This window comes from Urocitellus parryii, chromosome 7 (assembly GCF_045843805.1).
Source record: "Urocitellus parryii isolate mUroPar1 chromosome 7, mUroPar1.hap1, whole genome shotgun sequence".
Classification (NCBI taxonomy): Eukaryota; Metazoa; Chordata; class Mammalia; order Rodentia; family Sciuridae; genus Urocitellus; species Urocitellus parryii.
The window spans coordinates 128,142,199-128,162,796 of NC_135537.1; the positions used below are offsets into that span (position 1 = coordinate 128,142,199).

Sequence of the window (20,598 nt, forward strand, 5' to 3'; positions counted from 1 at the left end):
TGCTAGTCTGGCACAATGACACACCCTTGTTATCCTAGTGATTCGGGAGGCTGAGGTAGGGGGAATCGAAAGTTTGAGGCCATCCTCAGTAACTTAAGGAGGCACTGACTCAAAATAAAAAATAATAAAAAAAAAAAGACTAGGGATATAGCTTAGTGGTAAAGCACCCTTGGATTCAATCTCTAGAACAAATGAATGAATAAATAAATAAATTCTGATAGAACACACTTTAAAAATACACAGACACTTGGTTTCTGCTCCCAGAAATTCTGATTTGGTTGGATGTGGTGTAATAAAATTATTTTTTTGTCTTTGCCTCCAACTTGCGGCAGAGTTCCTAAAACCTTTGGAATTTCCTTAGTGATATGAGTGTCTTCCATTATTCCTAACAAGCCTCTTAAATTATACCTGAGTTTATGCCAACAAGGTGATTCTTGGGGAGCCCTTAAATAGCTTCAGGATGGGGACTGGTCACCAGAAGGAACCAACTACATGATTAGAAGATTGTAACTTTCAGCCCCACTCCCCATAAGGAGCTAAAGTCTAGTCACCAGCAGCTAATGATTTAATAAAAAATGCCTACATAATGGATCCTCCATAAAAACCTCCAAATGATGGGGCTCAGAAAGTTTCCAAGTAGGCAAACTCAACCACTTGGCATACCTACCTCCATCGGAACAGAAGCTTCCATGCTTAGGATCCTTCAGGACTTTGCCTTAAGTACCTCTTCATCTGGCTGTTTGTTTGTATCCTTATGATGATAAACTGCAATAGTTAAGTAGAGCTTTCTCCTGCATTCTGTAGCTACCTCTTATCTCCATTCAGGATCCATGCCAGGTTTTTAACTACTTCTTAGATGCTATCATTTGCTTCCATGGTTGGTGGGATGAGTGGATGGATACATGTATTTATGACTGGTCCTTGAAAATTTTTTTCTAGCTAGTGTTACATGAGCACAGCCCTCTGTCCCTGTTGGCAGCCCTCTTTCTACAGCCATCCTCAGCCCTCTTTCATTTATTTGCTCTTGGTCTTCTTTGTAGTCATCTATTTTTTAAGTAAATATCCTACAGGCACATGTGGTATTGGGGTAGTGTGAAACACTGGACGCCTGGCCATGACTCCTCAGGGACCAAGGTCTGGGAACTGCCTTGCCCAAGGTATGTAAGAACAGAAAACAACTATAATAGAAAGATAAAGGCTACCTTCGAAACTCTGTGCTCCTGCCTGTAGAATTAGTTTGATGCTCAGGAAGCCTCTTTCTGGGTGTTCCATCTCAAGAAGCAGATCTCCTTTACAACATTGATTGCTGGATTTTTTCTTTGTTTTTTAAATTCCTGAGAGTGCTCAGAAGTCTCCAAGATACAGCTCCATGTCTGCAGCCTAGGCCTGCAGGCTCCTAGTCTACACCTTGCCTTTGGACAATGCTTGTTAGTTGATGTATAGTAACGGCATAAGGGTTTGCCCTGCCATTCCAGCTGAAGTAGAACTATCCAGTTAATGCTAGTCATCTGCCTGTGAGCAAAGAGTTTTCTACTCCGTGACTAGCTGGGTTGAGATCTGCTCTCTACCCCCTCCTTTTCAGGCTTCTGCCACTTGCCTTATTCAGCTCCTTGTTACTCCTCAGGGCTATCACACAACCTCCTCACTGATATGTTTTTCTTTAGAATAGACTGTAAGCTTTTTGAGGATAGGCATCTTGTCTGCATCCATCACACTGTGTACCCAGTGTCTGACACATAGTTGGTGTCCATTAACTATTTATTAAGTAGGCCCTCTCTGCCCTATCACCGTTTTTCTTCCTAAAGCAAACATCTAATCATGTCCTGAAACTCTTTTATTATCTTTCCTTTTGATTATGCCTTTTCTTGAATTCCTCTATACTCCTTGTCTCTGAGCAGTTCTCAACCTATTTTTGTCATCTTCTATCAGCGCTCCAAAGACAAAGCACTTTTAAATGCAAAGAGCATTTAATACAATATATTTTGACAGTTTTCAAAAGACCAGAGAGAAAGGGAGCTCCAGGGCAACCGAATTGGTGACCTGTGGCATGGAACAGGGAGACTGGGTGTGGGGTGATGTGGTGAGTGTGCCATTTTAGGGTTAACTTCCACTCTGCTTTATTTGAAATACTTTTTAAAACTTGCTGCCATAATTAGTTATAAGTTTTAAGCATTGTTTGTTTGTGGTACTAGGGAATGAACCCAGGGCCTTGCTCATACTAGGCAAGCACTTTACCACTGAACTACATAACCAGCCCTTTTAAAATTTTATTTGGAGACATGGACCTGCTAAGTTGCTAAGGTTTTCCTCAAACTTGCGATCTTTCTGCCTCAAACTCCTAAATAGCTAGGATTATAGGAATGTGCCATCATATCCATCTAACTTTTAAGTGTTTTTTAAAATTAGTTTTAGGTTTATATAGAAAAGTCGTAGAAATAGAAAAATCTTGTATCCCTTACTCTCCTCCCTGATATGTACCACTGTATTCCTTGACTGTATATTTGTATGCTTTTTAATCCTCCCCCAATTCAAGTTGACCGGATACTTATTACTTTTAGGAATTAATGTTTTCTTGAATAATGACAAAGGTATTCAACTTTTAGACTCTCAGGTTACATATCCTTGTATTCTTTCACAGATAGTATGTACCACTCTTAATGAAATAGCTTCCAGCATTTTTTTCCCCCAAGTACTGGGGACAAAACCCAGAACTTCACACATGCTAGGTATGTTCTACCACTGACTACACCTCCCATCACCCTTCCCAATATTTTTAGATCATGCATCCAGTAGCCATGAGCTGTGGCTTAAAGTGTAGCTCAGTGGTAGAGCTTGTTCTTTTCATGCATAAGGTGTCCTGGGTTTAATTCCCAGCACCAAAACCAAAAACAAACAAATTATGAGCAAATGTCCAGAATTTTAAATTAAAAATAAGTATATAATTAAAATTATATATACTACTGTTTTATGTATTATATGACTTCTAAAAGTAGAAATTTTAAAATGTTGTGATTAAGAAGTAAATATATTAATAGACACATGAATATTTTTTTCCACATTCCAGTGAATCATCTCATACATCCCAGTTTGTAGATTATTGGTGTAAATTATCTCGGTTTAAATGTTTCCCTCCTTTCCCAGCTGAAATGGAACCTAGTGAGGAAATGATGCTGTTGTGTATATTGTTTTAACATTATCCTGGACTACGTAATGTAGGAATTTTCTGATGTGCAATGTGGAAACAGCTGAACCGCTTCTGAGAATCTTACAAGCTGAGTTTTGCTTGAAATTTAGTGGTTAATAAGTTAAAACTATTTCTCTTAAGGCAAAGCTATGGATTTGGTTTTTCTTGGGATTAAAAGAACATTAGTCTTATAACCGGAGGTTTCACTGTCTTTATACTGGAACAAATGCTTTTTTCAGATCTTGTCCCAGTATGAAAAATAAGACTCTTTGCAAGGTGCTTGGGAAAGTTCTAAGTAGCTCCCCAGTGGGGAGGCCTTTGTTCTGGAGGAAGAGGCCTAACCCCAAGGGTTAATCAGAGGGACATGGGGAACATCAGTCACTGCTAGTATAGGTCAGAGAGAAAAGTTCACATCTGGGTGTTACTGACCACCAAGCTCTTTCTTGTGGTCCTTTCAGAAGTGATCTATTGTGAAGCATACCTAGAGCACAACCCTCCAGGGTAGATTTATTAGAGCAAAATACTCCTTGTCCTTCTGGTAAAGTTACTTATTGTTTTGAATCTCAGGTAACAATTAAGGACTTTGTGGTATGATTATTTGGGTAAATATGCTGGCAAGTAAAAAACCTCCTGGAAGGGGGAGCAGATTAGCACCTACTGCACCACCTAGCATATAGTTGATGTTTGTTGATTGCCTATTGAGTGAATGAGTTTAGATTTTTACAAGGTTTATTGGTCTAGTATCATACTACCAAGTTGGGCAAACACATATGGTTATACCGTTTTTGCTTTGTAACTGTTAAGTCTTTTGCTTCTTTCACTGTGTGTTACATCTCAGGATAAAAATGTCTTTAAACATTTAGGGCAAATGTATTGAAGTAAATTATATACATGGTGCTTGTTTCCTTTAGATGTTTATGAGAAATACATTGAAATTTCCTTTGTCAAGTTGAAACATAAACATTAGTGTATTTGCTTGTCAACACATGGAATTTGGTAATTAATTTATATTTGGAAAACATGGTTCAATTTTGAACATTTTGGGAAACAAGATTTCCAAGTGTATCTTGCTAACAGCCAAGAACAGCTGCGTTGTGCATAGTTTTTTCAGATGGTTTTTTTGTGACATCTGTGAAAATAGACAGCTTCAGTAACTGAGTGTGCCCGGATTGCATGGCATATTACAGCATTTTATGATGTACGGGGGCCAGAGTCTCCACTGTAACAGAACAGTTTGCTGATTTGTATAAAAATATTTATTTGACTTAAATTTTGTTTTCTTTTAGAAAATAAATGGTAAGGACAGAAACTTCCATGGTTAGCAAAAAAGTGTACAATACGTTATCTAACTTTATTTACATATGCTTAAATTCAAGAATAAAGAGATTGCTTATCAATGAATTTAATATGTAATGCAAGTTACAAATCAGTAATTAGCAGATGACATCCCTGTCAATGGTGTGATGACTGTTAGTAGAAAGGAAAGGGAATCTGTGCCATTCATGCAAGCACAAAACAGAACTGAAGATACCTGGGTGGGATGTTAGTGGAAGGGGGAGCGGCCTCACCTGTACACCCATGGCTTTTGTTTGTTCTCTTGCCAGAATGGGTTTTTGCATTCCTTTTCTGTCTCTCCCAGTCTCAATCTTTTCGTCCTTACAGTTCACAGGAAAAGACAAGATCAGTCTTTTCAGCTTGTTAATTAGAACTGACCAGGGGGCACTTTCCAAGTTTATAGATGTTCAGATGATTAACCGTGGCAAAAGGAAATTTCTTTTGCACAGACCGTTTTAGTTTTTCCTAATAAAAGCATTCACAAGGGAGGAACCACTGACCTGCCCTCACCCCCCACCATGCTTCCAATTAGGGATCTATTATCTCATTCCAGATAATTGGAAAAGGATATTCAAAATACTACTTCGTGTAAATATGGCTTTTGCCTGCATTATATTACGAGGAGTTCTGAACACATCTGGAGTGAAGGCAGCCCCAGGGACATTAAAGCGCGCTGTTTTGGTTGGCACAGTGACATTATAGTATATGCCAATTTGTAATGGCTTTTGGAAACAGGCAGTTTTAAACTCTCCCTGAACTATTCCCCAGAGAAATTATTCAATTAAGTACAACTAAAATTAATGTTTAGCATTTTTTGTTTAAATAAAATAGGCAGCTATAAAGGGAAATCTGTGATTCATGCTCATGTTCTTATTTTACTCTAAAACCAAGCTCCTAAGAAGTAATTGAGTGTTCTGGAATCCATGCATTTTCTAGAAGACACATAGTTGCCAGATTCTCCTTAGCACTTTTCTTACTGCTTACATGACTGTCACTGTCTAGGCAATTGCCTAGGGTTGCCTAGGCTCTGAGCTTCCAGGGTGGGGTGGGGAATGCAAAAGCCAGAGGACTCCGTTCTCTATCTTCGAAGTCAGTGCTTTTCAAACTTTAATGGACAGAGGTATCATCTAGGGATCTTGTTAAAATGGGAATTTTAATTCATTGGATCAGAGGAGGGGCCTGAGATTCTGCATGTCTAACAAGCTCCCAGGGGTTGCTATTGGTGCTGGCCAAGGACCAAGAGTAGCCAGGCTCTAGGCAGCAGTGTGGAGGGAGGGCTGTTGGGGGTGGCACCTGGACTTTGATTTTCAATGTGGCTTGGCCCTGAATGCATTTGGGTAGGTATGACTCTTATTTTCTTCCCAGTATATGTCCTTACTTATTCTCAGAATCCCTGATTCTTCAGGATCTTCAGAGAGCCCCCAATAGAATGTTCTTTGGAAGAGGATAAATTTCTGATTGATCAGAGCAGATAATAGCTTCATTCTTATGTTACATATCTTCTTGGAATCTATACACATGTCTGCTTCGTTATCTCTGGTCCATCTTTCATAGCCATGTTATAAGAAGAAAAAAGTTACCCTGATATTGGTTAGTCTGTGTTACTAAACACGTAGGCCAGAGCCCTGGTTAGTGGAAGGATGTATGAGTAAGTGTGGCTTTGTGGTTTTTATCCAGGCATCAGTACTCCTGAGGTTTGGCCTTGAAGCTCTTAGGTCCAGGACTTTGATGGTTAGTTTATTTGAAGGTGGTCTGAGTGGGACATGGTTAAAATCTGCACTAGGTGAAATCTCTTGAGAGTCTGATTCATAACCCAGGTGGCTCTTTATCCATAAAGGACAGAATGTTCTACAAAAAAGACTACAATGTTTATGTCTAACTGGCTATCCTCTTCTTTGTATTGAAAACTTATTGATAGTTAAAAGAATTAACAGATGGATGAAGATCACATCTTTGTCAGGGCCTCCATGTCCACCCTTTCCCCACCCTTCTGATGTTCCTATCCCAAACAGGGTCCAGGGTTGGGGATGTAGTTCAGTGGTAGAGCACTTACCTAGCACGTGGGTTTGATCCCCTACATCACAAAGCAAAAGCAAGAACCACAGGAGTCCAAAGTGTTCTTTCCTCAGTCCAGAAAATTTGCCAGAAATTTTCTGGTGTGTATGTGTTTAACCTTAGATTCTCTCTCTTTCAGTCCACCTTTTCTTTTTTTTTTAAATCCTATCCCAATAATATTTTCTAAAATATAGTTATGATCATTTCACTTACTTGCTAAAACCCTTCAGTGGTTCTTCATTGTCGAAGAAGTGCTTCTAAAACCTTCATTTGTTTAGTATTTATTTAATGTTCTTAAATTAAAAGTATTAACATCATAAATATTAAATTTAAATGTAGTATTGTTTTTCTTCAGATTTAATTTTCTAACACTTATTTCATTATTATCAAAATAATCCTTCTACCAAGTTTGAAAACCAGAATTAGGCAGTTTAAGAGAAACAAAAGTTGGTTCTGTTGGCTCTCCTTACCCCAAAGTCCTACTTCCAAAAACAGTGCTTCTCATTATTTTAGTGGTTTATATTTCAATGTCTAAAGTGCAACATGTATTAATTTATAAATTATATATTCAGTGTCTATTGTTCAAAACAGTATGTTGCTATTTCTTGATGTTTTCGGCCTTAGACATGTTGATTTCTTCCTAAGGATAATGTTAATATAACTTGCATTACACCTACACGTTAAACACTTCCCTCTCCCATCACACACACATTTCTGTTAAATCTGTATTCTTGGTATGATAACCATGTAAATGTTTAGAGTGAACCACGGGGTGTACTAAGAATATTTTATTTCATTAGTATACCCTTACTCTCTAAAGCCAGTAATTACTTCTTACATTTTCATTTGCTTAAGTTGTCTTTTTTTTTTTGGTACCAGGCATTGAACCCAGGGGTGCTTAACCACAGAGTCACATCCCCAGCCCTTATGTTTTATTTTCAGACAGGGTCTTGCTTAGTTTCTTAGGGTCTTGCTAAATTGCTGAGGCTGGCTTTGAACTGGTGATCCTCCTGTCTCAGCCTCTGGAGCCCTTGGGATTAAAGGTGTGTATCACCATGCCCAGGTGAGTTATCTTTTTGATATATTCATCACCAGCCCCCATACTTCTGCAAGTATTATGAAATTCCTCTTTTATGTTGGTAGACTATTCATACTTTTCCTATTAATTTCATCTTTTCACTGACTACCCCCTCTACCCTGCTCCTTAGTCCTTCATTCCTCTGTCCAATCTGGACAGATTGTTCTCTGGCTGATGTGGAACTGTTCTGGGACATTTCTGATCCACCACGGAGGGAATACAGTGCCCTTTATCTCCATATCTCTCAATTTTTTTTTTTTTGGTTGTAGTTGATCCCAACACCTTTATTTATTTTTATGTGGTGCTAAGGATCGACCCCAGGGCCTCACACATGCCTAACTGGCACTCTACTGCTGAGCCACAACCCCAGCCCTCTTTGTCTCTTTTTGATGTATATTCCCTGTTTTCTGGATCCCACATAGTTGTCTTTCTTCCTGTTCTCATTTTTGGTGGAACACTTTCTCTAGGAGCTTCTAAAGAAAGAATACATGGGAGGTAAACATTTTAAGACCTTGCGTGTTTGAAAATCATTGTTTTCTTCCCTTCACTCTTGTTCAAAAGACTGACCATAGTCTCTCCTGGGTGTTTTTCCCTCAGAATTAGGAAGACATTGCTCAGTCAGCTTCTGGCTTTCAGTGTTGGTTTCGAACCCTACCATTCTGGTCTCCATTGTATGTGAGCTATTTTTTTCTCCCATCTCTCTAAAAGCTTTGAGAATCTTCTCTTCATCTCTACTGTTGTGAAATTTCACATTGGTGTGGATGTGACTTTTTTTTCCCCCCATTTATTGCCCTGAGCACTTGATATTCCCTTTTAATCTGGGAATTCATGTCCTTAAGTTCTGAGAAGTTTTCTTGAATAATTTCATTGTTCATTTTATTCATGTTTTTGTTTTTCTATAACTCCTCTGTCAGTGTTGGGTCTCAAAAATCAACCCTCCATTTAAAACATTTTCCCCCTGAGGCCAGGGGTATAACTCGGTGGCCGAGGCTTCCCTGGCATGCATGAGACACGGGGGTTCAGTTCAGTGAATCTGTATGCGTTGGACTGGGGAGCTCAATCAAGCAAATGATACCTTTCATTGCTTTATCTTATTGCTTTTTCTCTGAATTAAATCTAATTCTGTCTTCCAGTTTTCTTTCTCTTTCACATGTGCATGATACCCTCTTTTTAAATTTTTTATTTCTTAAAATAATTACAGATTCTCAGGATTCACCCTAAGATTGACAGAGGTCCTATGTACGGGGCACCCGGTTCCTCCCATGGTTATACTTTATCTATTATAGTACAATATCAGGAGCAGGAATTAGGCATTGGTACACTGCGTGTATACAATTTTATTATGTGTGGAGTCCATGTAATCATTACCACAGTCATGATACTAACTATTATTGGTGCCCTAATTTCTAAGAACTTTTTCTTGTTCTTTGAAAATACCTTTTTTTTTTAATACCCTTCTGTTTGAATTTTGTGGATACATTGCCCCCCCCAGCCCGTGTGTGTGTGTGTGTGTGTGTGTGTGTGTGTGCGCGCGCGCGTGTGCGCCCCTCTGTAGGCTGTTTCCTCTGAATTCCTCAGGGTGTTCTCTCCTCAGTTTGTTGTGGAAACTTTTCTCAAATATTTGTTGATTTCTTGGGACAAATGTTCCTTCTTGTTTAAAAATGAGGCCCCCGAAAGTTGATGGGAAGAACTTTGCGTAGGCCGTAGTTGTTAACTGGTAGGTTGTGTAGGGAGCACCCAGCCATTGCATTGTAGGAGTTTCAAATATCAGAATACTCACCCTTTCTCTTAGTCTGTTTTTGCAGAATAAACCAAGTACAATATCAGGACCAGGAATTAGACGTTGGTATTTCTAATTAGAGATCCCTGTGTCTGCCGCTAAGGTTCTGGGTGCTGACTGTCAAAAGAGATTAGAGTTGGAGGGATGGTAAGATGATACACACACATCTTAGTGGGCAACCTTTAGTTTATTACTTCTGTTTTTACTGTACCATTCACACTCCCTCAACTGTGCCCGGAGTCCTGGACACAAGCCCTTGGTTGGGATTCAGACATCACTGGAGGAGGTGTGGCATTCTTCAAAGCCCATTGGATACCAGAGAGGTTTCCTGTATTGCTGTGGCCAGAGCTGGTTTGTAGTCACAGGAAGCATAAAATAACTGCTTTTGGGGAAGGCAACTGAGCTGGCAGATTGGGATCCACAACCAAGATTGGTGAACAGGAAACATCCTTTGGGGCTGAGGCAGGCCGAGGGAGGCCGAGGCAGGTGGGTGTGCACACAGGGGTGTTGGAGACACTGGAAGTCACCTCCTCAGCAGAATGGGGTGAACCCTGAGGGGTGTGATGTCCATGTCTAGATGATGTCCGTGGCTAGATAGTAACCTAACCACAGCTGTGAGCTCATTGAGTGGTTGTCTGCTTTGGGCTTTCTCTGCTGGGAAGAGGCACCCTTGGGTGTTTTCCATGTCCATAGTCACTGATATACCCCAGTACTTGGAAAAGCCTTTTCTTTTGCACCCCTTTCTAGTGCCCTCTACTGAGAAAGCTTAACAACATGCCACCACAAAGCAGAAATTCTTGAAGAGCTTAGCCCTTTTAATGCAAAGCAGATACTGAAGGGGGAATTTGGAGCTGAGAGTCAATAAATCGATAACTGGCATAAAGGAGTACAATGCAATGCAAAGTATTAGTCTGTTGAAACATTTCATAAAATTGGGACATTTTCAAGTCAGTTTTTATTTCATTAGTGGGGTATTCTTACCCTTTTTTGTTCTATATAATTCATGTAGTATTTTTTTATTGCTTGGAGAGAAATTCAAGAAGCAGTGTTGGAACAAAATGAGCTATTATAAAATGAGGCATTATATGTATGTGTACCTTTCTATAAATACCTGCCTCAGGAAAATACCAGTGTGGACTTCTTCCCTTTACACCCTTTTTAGAGTGGAGAACCACACCTAAAAATCTGTCTGAAGTGCCATGACTTGGTGGAAAAATATAGGTAATTTTTCTGCAAAAGAGAAATATTTTCTTAAGTGGAGAAACATTTCTTCTTCAAGTTGCTTGGTTTTTGTTGCTGTTTGCTTTGGGGGTTTTGTTTGCTTTTTGTGGTGCTGGAGATTGAACCCACGGCCTTCACATGCTAAGCACACACTCTACCACTGAGCTACACCCCCATCCCAAATTACTTAAAAAAAAAAAAAAAGAGCATGGTTAATTTCAGTTTTCTGATTGACAGATGTCATGATGCTGAATCTCTCAGCACCTAAGTCTTACTCAACTACCTCAGCTTCCTCAGAGATCTATACAAAAGAAAAATATGGGGAAACCAAGGTGATGTTCCCATGGAATGGGAAAAATGCAGACTATGTTTAGTCTGGAGTTAGACATAGACCTGAAATTTGAGACATGAGTGGCATGAGCTTCTGAGTAAAGCATTTGCATTGAAATCCAGAGACCTCATCTTCTCAAGCCCTACCACTTATTAGTGGGGTAACTTGGGTAAGCTACATAACCTCTGTGGGTCTGTCTTGACATCTGTGAAATGTGCTAACAGTTTCCCTCTCTACAGTTCTCGATCCATAGGAGGCCGATGAGATAATACTTAGTTCCAGTGCTTTAAAACTGTTAGCGACATCTTGCATATTTTTAAAATTCCTCACTTATGTGAAATCAGATGGAAACAGGGAGCATAATCCTAACTTAGAAATAATAATTCATGAAATTTTTATGAAAAGCTAGTCTAAAAGTTTTGTTGATCTAAAAGGAAGAACCTCGAGATAGTATTCAAGACTTTTTCAATCACTCATTCTCTTTTGGAACTTACGTGTTTTGTTCTTTGATGTAGGAATTTGAACATGCTGTAAATATTCTGTAGTGGGGATGGATATGAGAATGTAAGTCGGTGATCCTGTTGGCATTTCCGAGTCCTAGAGAAAAGGAAATTTCTCAGGCAGACAAATCCTGTTGGATGGAGGTGAGACTATTTTTCAAAGGGATCAGAGTTCTAATAGTTTAGGTCTGGATATTTCATGAGAGCCTCTCTAGAAGCTTAAGTGAAAATAGAGGTATAAACACTGTGTAGGGCTTTTTATAATTGTGAGACAGGAAATGTTAGCAAACAACCTTGGCTCGTCTAAGACTTGATGTTTGATAATGATGATTGTGGCCAAAAAGATATGGCATAACAAAGTAACAACTGTACTCTGTTACAACAATTAATAATCATATTTTTAGTTTTATAGCATTTGAGTAACTCTACTGAGTATGGACAAGTATGCAAATTACTATAAAATTTGTACACAGCATGCAGAAACATTCAACTGGATCATAAATTTTGCCTAATATGCTAATATGTTCATGTTATAAAATAATAATTAAATATTTACTTTGGAAGACATTTTTAGGGACAACTTGAATGATCTCATCTTTCAAACAGAGCAAAAATAAAACAGTACAAACAAGGCAGTCTTGGGATGTGTGAGCTGATAGTCCTCCTTTTCCTTTCTGGATGTTGTGGGAAAGCCTCTGGAGCCAAGCAGATTGTTATTCAGACCCCGCTTTGCCACTTACTAACTCTGAGACTTGGGACAGATCATGGGACCTCTCTAAGGGTCACGTTTTGAAACACTGGCCTCATAGGCTATCCTAAGGATTAATGGAAACAGCTCATAGGAGTCACTCAGGAATTGCTGACTTTTCTTTAATAAAATTCTCACTATTGCATATAACTAGGGAGAGAAAGAAAATTGAGGAAATAGGCCTGCTGACATTTCTTATGGATATCCTTAGTAGGAAATTAGCTGGCGGGAGATGTGAATCTGTTGCCAGACTCTTCTGTTCCATTCATCTGCTTTCCTATCCTTATGTCAGTACTATATTGTCTTGATACCATAGTTTTAGAGGAAGTCTTGAAACCAGATAATATATCTTTTCCAACTCTGTTTTTCTTTTTCAAAATATGAGTCAAAGTGGGAAGAGTAGACACCTTTGCCTTGTTCCTGATCTTAGGGGGAAAGTGCTTAATGTGTCATCTTTAAATATGGGGTTAGCTGTAGACTTGGTTTTGTTTACAATAGGCTTCCTTCTTTAGAACAGTTTTAGATCTACAGAGAAACTGAGAAGTACTACAGAGGGTTCTCTGATACCCCACATTGAATCCCCTGTTGGTAACATCTTATGTTAGCAGGTATACTGGTTACAATTAATGAATCAATATGGATATTTTATTATTATTAATTAAATCCATAGTTCACTCAGCTTTTACCTAACTTTCTTTTTCTGTTTCATTATCTTGTCCAGGATGCCACATTTGTGTTTGTCTTGTCTCCTTAGATTCCTTAGCTATGACAGTTTCAAGACTTTCCTTGTTTTTTTATGGTATTGACATTTTGAAGGGTGCTGGTTAGGTATTTTGTAGGATACCACACAGCTAAAATTTCTCTAATGTTTTTCTCATAATATTGGGTTTATGGGTTATTGACATTTTCATCACATTGAGGGTACATACTGTCAGTGTGATTTGTGACTAATTTGACCTGACTTAGGTAGTGTTTTTCAGACTTCTTCACTGTAAAATAACCAATACTCCTGATACTTTTTCTTTCACCTCTATTCCTGTACTACATCCTTTTATAGGAAGTTATATGATGCAGCCCACACCTAAATGCTGTTACTCCTGCCTCCTTGACAGTGGAGTAATCCACACAAATGGTTTGGAATTCTATATGAGAGATTTATCTCTTTTCCCCCAGCTATTAATTTTTTTAATCATATGTTTTTGTTAATATAGACTCATAGATGTTTATTTCATACTTTGGATTTTTGACCCCAAACTATTTATTTTGTTGTTTAGAATCTTCCACTGTTAGCCACTGGGGAACCCTTTCAGTTGGCTTCCATGCTCCTTTAACACATGCCGCAGTGGGGGATTTGTTTTTTATTTTTCTTTTTAAAGCACTCTCTTACTGTCTGGCACTACAAACACTCCAGATTGCTCTTATGTATGCTCTTGGGCATGCTCTTTCCTCACCTGAATCAATCATTTCTCCAAAGGGTCCTGGTTCCTTTTATTGGAGAATTATATTAGAAACTAAGATCTGGGCGCTGAGTGTGCTTGTTGCTTCTGGGGATATTGGTTTTTTAAGACCTTCTTAGTTAAAAAAGACAGAAAGATATATTTGCCAACCTATGTATATATATACATACTTATATATAACCATTCATATCTATATTAAGCTAAACATGAGTTTATCCTGTCTCTAGCTCTAAGCCATTACCACATGTACTGTTCTAGCCTCATCCCCTTGCTATGTATAAACTTCCATTCACCAGTGAGAATTGGCATTCATCATCTGCTATCCATTCCCTTAATTGTTCAGTTCTGTACCATAAATACCAGGATGAGAACTGTTAACTCGCAGCCCCCCAGGAAACAACCTCATCAACTAGAATTCGGTGCTTATGTGTAGTTCTCTTTGCCTTTTGTCTTAGAGATGCAACTCTCTTCCAGAGTTACATAGACTAGCACCTTTTGTTTTGCCTCTTTCAGTGATGTTATTCATACATTCATAAATTCAGTTAGATGTTTTAGATGTTTTCATGTGTTCAGAGTTAAATCCTTTTATCACAGTCCACATTTCGTCCTGGAACCACCAACCTCCTAAATGATTTTTTAAATTTAAATAACATACATTAAGATTGCATTTTATACTGTAACATTCTATAGTTTTTGACAAATGCATAATGTCGTCCATCTGCCATTACTGTTTTATACTGAATATTTTACTGCCCTAAAAATTCTTGTGTATCACCTATTCATCCTTTGCCGCCTCCCATTTGGATTGTTTTACTCTCTATATAATTTTGTCTGTTCCAGGATGTCATATGATTGGAATCATACCGTATATTGTAGCCTTTTTATGCATGCAGGTTGCTAAGAAACACATGTTGGTTATCTATAAGTCATTTCAATCAGAGCTGAGCACATTATCATCAGGATTCCAGTCTTCTCAAATAATGGAAAGTGGTTGAGTTTTTAATTTTTTTCTTTTCTCATTTGTTACCTTACTTAGCAATGATTCTGATGTAACTTACATTTTTTAAAGTAAACTTTTTATTAAAGGGCTAGGAAAACTGATGAAGTTTTTATTTAATGTGCCTAGTCTAAGGCTTTTTAATGCCTTAGTAACATGAGGTATGTAATGCTTTTAACAGTCTTCAAACTAGTACTAATGGTATCTTCTGTGAGCTCTGATTTTTTTTATGACTGTTAAAATTTTTGTGTTTTCATACTGATTATAAGAGTTAAATATTAGGAGAATATTCTGGGTCATGTGGATGATCGCTGTATTGTTTTACTAAGCTATTCCAGTTCATGTTTGTATACATATGTGAAATTGTCTTGGATACCAATAGTTCTTGGCTGATGAGAGAAGGAAGTATATTTAATATGTAATAATGTATTTTATTCTAAGAGAAAACCAAAGGCTATCACTAGGCATTGTATAAAGGGTGTCTCCACAGTTGGAATAAAAATAAAGAATAGCAGGCCAACCTAAAAGACCTGTATCTTAGACATGTTTTAAGCAGCAATTTATTATTCATAAAATAAATTTTGTAAACATTAAGTTGTAACTGTTAAATAGAATTTTAGGTTGTTTTTTCTTTTTCTTTTTTTTGGTGGTGGTGGTAGTGGGGGACCAGGGATTGAATCCAGGGTGCATAACCACACATTTTTAATTTTGAGACAGGGTCTCACTAAGTTGTTTAGGGCCTTGCTAAGTTGCTGAAGTTGGTTTTGAACTTGTGATCCTCCTGCCTCAGCCTCTCAAGCTGCTGGGATCACAGGCATGCACTACCATGCCTGGCTAGAATTTTAGTTGTGTAGTTTATTGATTGATTGATTGATGGTGCTGGGGATTGAACTCAGGGCTTTGTGCATGCTAGAGAGGCACTCTACCACAGAGTTACACCCCCAACCCATAATTTTTATTTTTAATGTAAATATTTTTCATACTATAAAGAGCCATAAATATAAATGAGATACATGTGCATTTATTTGTATTTAATTAAATAATTGAATACAAAACATCAATACTGAGGGATGCAAAAGCATTTTTTTTAACTGATAGCCAACTGTATACACCTCAAGATTGGGAAACCGTGGCTTAACACGTGGCAAGTTTTCAGTAAATATTACTAGTTGTTATGGTTTTAAATACTGTGAGCTTTTAGTAATGCACTGGTCTAGTCTGGCTGTCTTCCCTTCCCCACATTTTGGCATGCATTCACTGCTGCAAGTCAGGCAAATTGCTCCCTCCTTGCCCTTTCCTCCCACACCAAAGCAGCTTTGAACACGGTCAGCATCACCTACTCCTTTGCCAGTGCAAGAGGCCTGGCCTGTTCTATAGCTGCTTTTATCAGTTACCATCCCTCCCCAGCCTTCTTTGGGTTGTCTTGTTTTGTCTTCTTCTTTGCTTCCTTTTGTTTTTCTTTTCTTGTTTTGTAAGTGTTGATGTTCTCTGAGACTCTGTCTTTACCCATGACTCTGTTTGTTATATAGTTTTTAATTTTCAAATTAATATGCAACAAAACTGACTTTCCATATGTGTTTGTATGTAGTTCTGAGCATCTTTATACATGTATAGATTTGTGTAACCATTACCATAAACAAGACATAGAACAATTCCTTTTCTCTCAAACTGTCTTGTGCTATTCCTTTGTGGTCATACCCTCCCTCATTCTTAACCTCTCGTACCCATTGTCTTCTGTCACTAAAGTTGTGTCTTTTGGTGACTATCTTATAAATCGTGTCATACATGTGAAATATTTTAGTATTCCATTTTAATTTTCTACTGTGTATTTTACTGAGTCTCTTTTCATAGATTGTTTTAGTAGTTACTAGGAATGACAATATATATTTTGTTTTTATTTTTAAAATTTATGGGAAGGAATGAATATGTATATATATTTCAAAATTTATAGTCTACTGAAAAATCAGTATTTAACCTCTTCAAGTGAAATGTAGAAAATACCAGCATAGGTCCCTTTGTTCTCCCCACTTTGTCTTCTGGGTTACACTTATGTACCTTGAAACCAGACCTTATAAGTTTGACTTTAACTGTAGAGCATATATTAAAAAGGTCCATTGGTGAATATATTTGTCCAGATATTTGTCATTTCTTTTGCTTGCCCTTCATTTCTGATGCTCCAGGTTTTCTAGTGGTACTCTTTCCTTTCTGTCTGAGTAACTTCCTTGAGTGCCTTTTACAGTACAGTGACTAACAACAGATTTTCTTAGTACTCTTCTTCGTCAGAGAGTATCTTTATTTTTTGAGGCACCAGGGATCAAACCTATGACCTCTCACAGTCTAGGAGAATGCTCTACCACTAAGCTACAACTGCAGTCCTGAGAATGTCTCTATTTTACCTTCATTCTTGAAAGGTATTTTTGCTGAAGATAGAATTCTGTGCTGAGAGCTTGTTTCTTCTGAGAGAGAGAGAGAGAGAGAGAGAGTGTGTGTGTGTGTGTGTGTGTGTGTGTGTATGCACGTGTGCACACATGTGCGGCGGGGGGTAGGGGTGGGGAATTGGGGATTAAAACCAGGGCCTAACACAAACTAGGCATGTGTTCTACCACAGAGCTACATCCTCAACTTTTTTATTATATTTTGAGAGAGAATCTCAAAAAGGTATCTAGGCTGGACTCAAACTTTGAATCCTCCTACCTCAGTCTCCCAAATAGCTAGGATTACAGATAGGCGCTTCTACAGAAGTTACTACTACAGAAGTAACACTTCTTTATGGCCTCTAATTTCTGCCAAGAAATCCATATTCTGTGAAATCTTTGTTCCTTTAAAAAATAATGTTCTTTTTCTTTAGTTGTTTTCAAGATTTTTTCCCCCTCTATCTTTAGTGTTTACAGCTTGGTTATGACATGGATTTGTTTATATTATTTGGGGTTTTTTGAGCTTCTCAAATATGCCAAATTTAGGAAAATTCAGCCGTTATTTCTTAAATCATTTTTTGCTATCCTTCATTCTTTGTCCTCTCTTCTAAGACTCCAGTGGCATAAATGTTTGAGCTTTCCTCCCCTTGAGGCCCTATTAATTTTTATTTTCCTTGTCTCTTTTCTCTTTGGTTTTTTTTTTTTGTATGGGTAGTTTTTATTGTACTATTTTCTAGTTCTCTGCCTCTTATTGTCTTTGCTACTGAGATCATTCAGTGAATTTTATATTTTTCAGTCCTGAAATTTACATTTGGTTCTGCTCTATATCTTTGCTGAGGTTTTCTGTCTTTTCATTTGTTTCAAGAGTGTTCACTGTTACTTGTTGGAGAATTTTTATTGTAGCTGTTTTAAAGTCTTTGTCAGATAATGCCAAAACTATGATTTCTCAGCATTCTGTTTTTTTTTTTTTTCCTTTGCAATTTGAGATTTTCTGGTTCACCATGTGCTGAGTACTTTTGAATTGTATCTGGAATTTTTGATTATTATGAGACTCTGACTCTGGTTTAAATCCTACAGGCATATAATCATGGGACAGTCCTTTAAACTGGTTCCCAATGACTCTTCATTCAGTGGTTGTAACATCAATTTCCTAAATCAAATTTTTATAGGTGTTTGCAAAATGATATGAATATTTGCCTTTTGAGAGTGATAAAACTGTACAGAAAAGCATGTAAATGTTATTAAAAGAATGCTTGTTATTTTGGAGAACTAGAGAAATAGTAGTAATTAGAAGGCAAAGTAGGATACAAAGGAATTGTTGAGGCTTTTCAGCTTCCTCTTTTTTTTTTTTTTTTTTACATTGGTAGTAATTAAATGGGTATTCACTCTGTGATAATTAGGGCTGGGATTGTAGCTCAGTGGTAATGCACTGGTCTGGAATGCACAAGGCCATGGGTTTGAGCTCCAGCACTGCATAAAGAAAAAAAGGTACACATGCTTTTTGATAATTAACTGAGGTATACATATGGTTTTTCATATTTTTCTATATGTGAGGTATGTTTCACAACAAAAAATGAAAATTCTATTTATTTACCAGAGACTGAACCCAGGGGTGCTTTATCACTGATCCACATCCCCAGACCTTTTTATTTATTTATTTTTATTTTGAGGCAGAGTCTTTCTAAGTTGCTGAGGGCCTCACTAAATTGTTGAGGCTGGCTTTGAACTTGTGGTCCTCTTCCCTCAGCCTCCTAAGCCACTAGGATTACAGGTGTCTACCACTGTACCCGGCAACCCAACCAATTTTGATTTTCTTTTTTTCACATTTATGTATTCATCATTTAAGAATACTACTTTAAGTAATTTTATTTTTCTGGAATGGTGCTTTAATGGTACCCACATAACTTTGGAAGGATGTTACAACATTATTTATCTCTGAAATATTTTTCTAAAGATTGTGTGTGGGTATATTTCAGAAAAATATATAAAATATGTGTACATAGATATATGGATATACAATCACTTTTATTTATTTCTATATGTATATGCACCTATCACAGTTCACTTTGACACAATGTTCATTTATATTTTTCTAGCTCTGAATACTTATGCATGCTTTCTGCAAATGGGAGCTAGGCCAGCAGATTATATCCCCAGGCAGTGAATATTAGTGCAGCATGGGGCAAATGCTCTCAACCATTTAGCCCTCCTAAAATGAATGTGTTTTGCATGTGTTATTTACTATATTTGGTCTTTCTGCCACTTAATTTGTGTTCTGACAGTTTGGAGCTCTAATAGCTGACAAAAGTATGTAAGTGATATTGCTGTATCTGTCATAAAGGTGATTTTGCTGGATTTATAAAATGCATGTTTTATGGCAGCTCCAAGTGATTTTTAAGAACATGGAAGTTAAAGATGAACAGACAGGGATTTGGACAGTCCTTTGCTGTGAAGGACATTATAAACCTCAGTACAACATGGAAAGAGCAAACCAAGCAGTGATTGAGTAGGGGAAATCTGGCCAAAGGCCTGCCTGCCATGGCTTTAGAGCCCCCCAAACAGATAAAGTGAGTGATTGCCATCCTGTGATGCTGTAAGCCCTTTACTGTAACAAACCTGTGTAGTTTGGTCTCATTTAGTGCTCTTCTTTTCATGACCTTGTTCCCTATATTAACAAGATGGGTGTGTGCTCTCTGGTTGCATGTGCTGTTATGTCTTTCTCTTATCCATGAGCATCCACCACAGCATGGATAGATATATTTATTTACCTATTATGTGTATATAAATGAATGAATGAACAAATGACAAAGTTTCAGTGTTGCCCAGGTTGGCCTTGAACTCCTTGACCCAGTGTTCTTCCCCTTCTCTGCCTCTTGAGTAACTGGGACAACAGGTACACAAGTGCACCAGCTTGGAATGGATAGGTTTTGAATCCATAGATCATAGTCTTTGTCCTTACACTTCTTTCTACTCCATTGTTTTCTGATATTTAGTGTGTCACTGTCTGAAACCAGTTTAATTTTTTGCCTTTGTTGGTAAGCTTTCTTTCCTGCTTCTCACTTATGAGAATGCTTGTACAATTTTTTTCTTTATTCTCACGTTTAGAAATTTTAAGAAGTGTTGCTAGAACTTTTCATTAATGTTGCACAACATGTAGTTTTGTTGTTGTTGTTGTTTAGGGAGACTCATGTGTTTTATAAGCTTAAGGAAAATTTCTTCTTTATTTGATTTTTGTTTCTGCTCCTGTTTTCCTGGATCTTTATTCCTGCCTCTTACTTGGTCTCCCTTAATGTTTTTCCTTTGTGTTCTGGGAGATTATTCAGGCTCACTTTCTAAGTCTTTTACCTATTTTAACTGCCTTCATTGTAGTTTTTCCTTTGACAATTATGCTTCTACTTCATACAGTGTTATTAATAATCTTATTTGTTCTCTTATTGTGGCTCTCTGTTCTTGTTGCATTGATTTGGTATCCCCTTAAATCTTTTTTAAGAAAGAAAC

The 20,598-nt window shown here is 37.7% G+C and overlaps 1 protein-coding gene across 1 annotated transcript in view; it reads left to right on the forward strand.

Annotated features, from left to right (window-relative positions):
- Positions 1-20,598, forward strand: part of Stx8 (syntaxin 8) — a 259,053-nt gene that overhangs the window by 119,859 nt on the left and 118,596 nt on the right. The gene's annotated exons all lie outside the window — the stretch shown is intronic.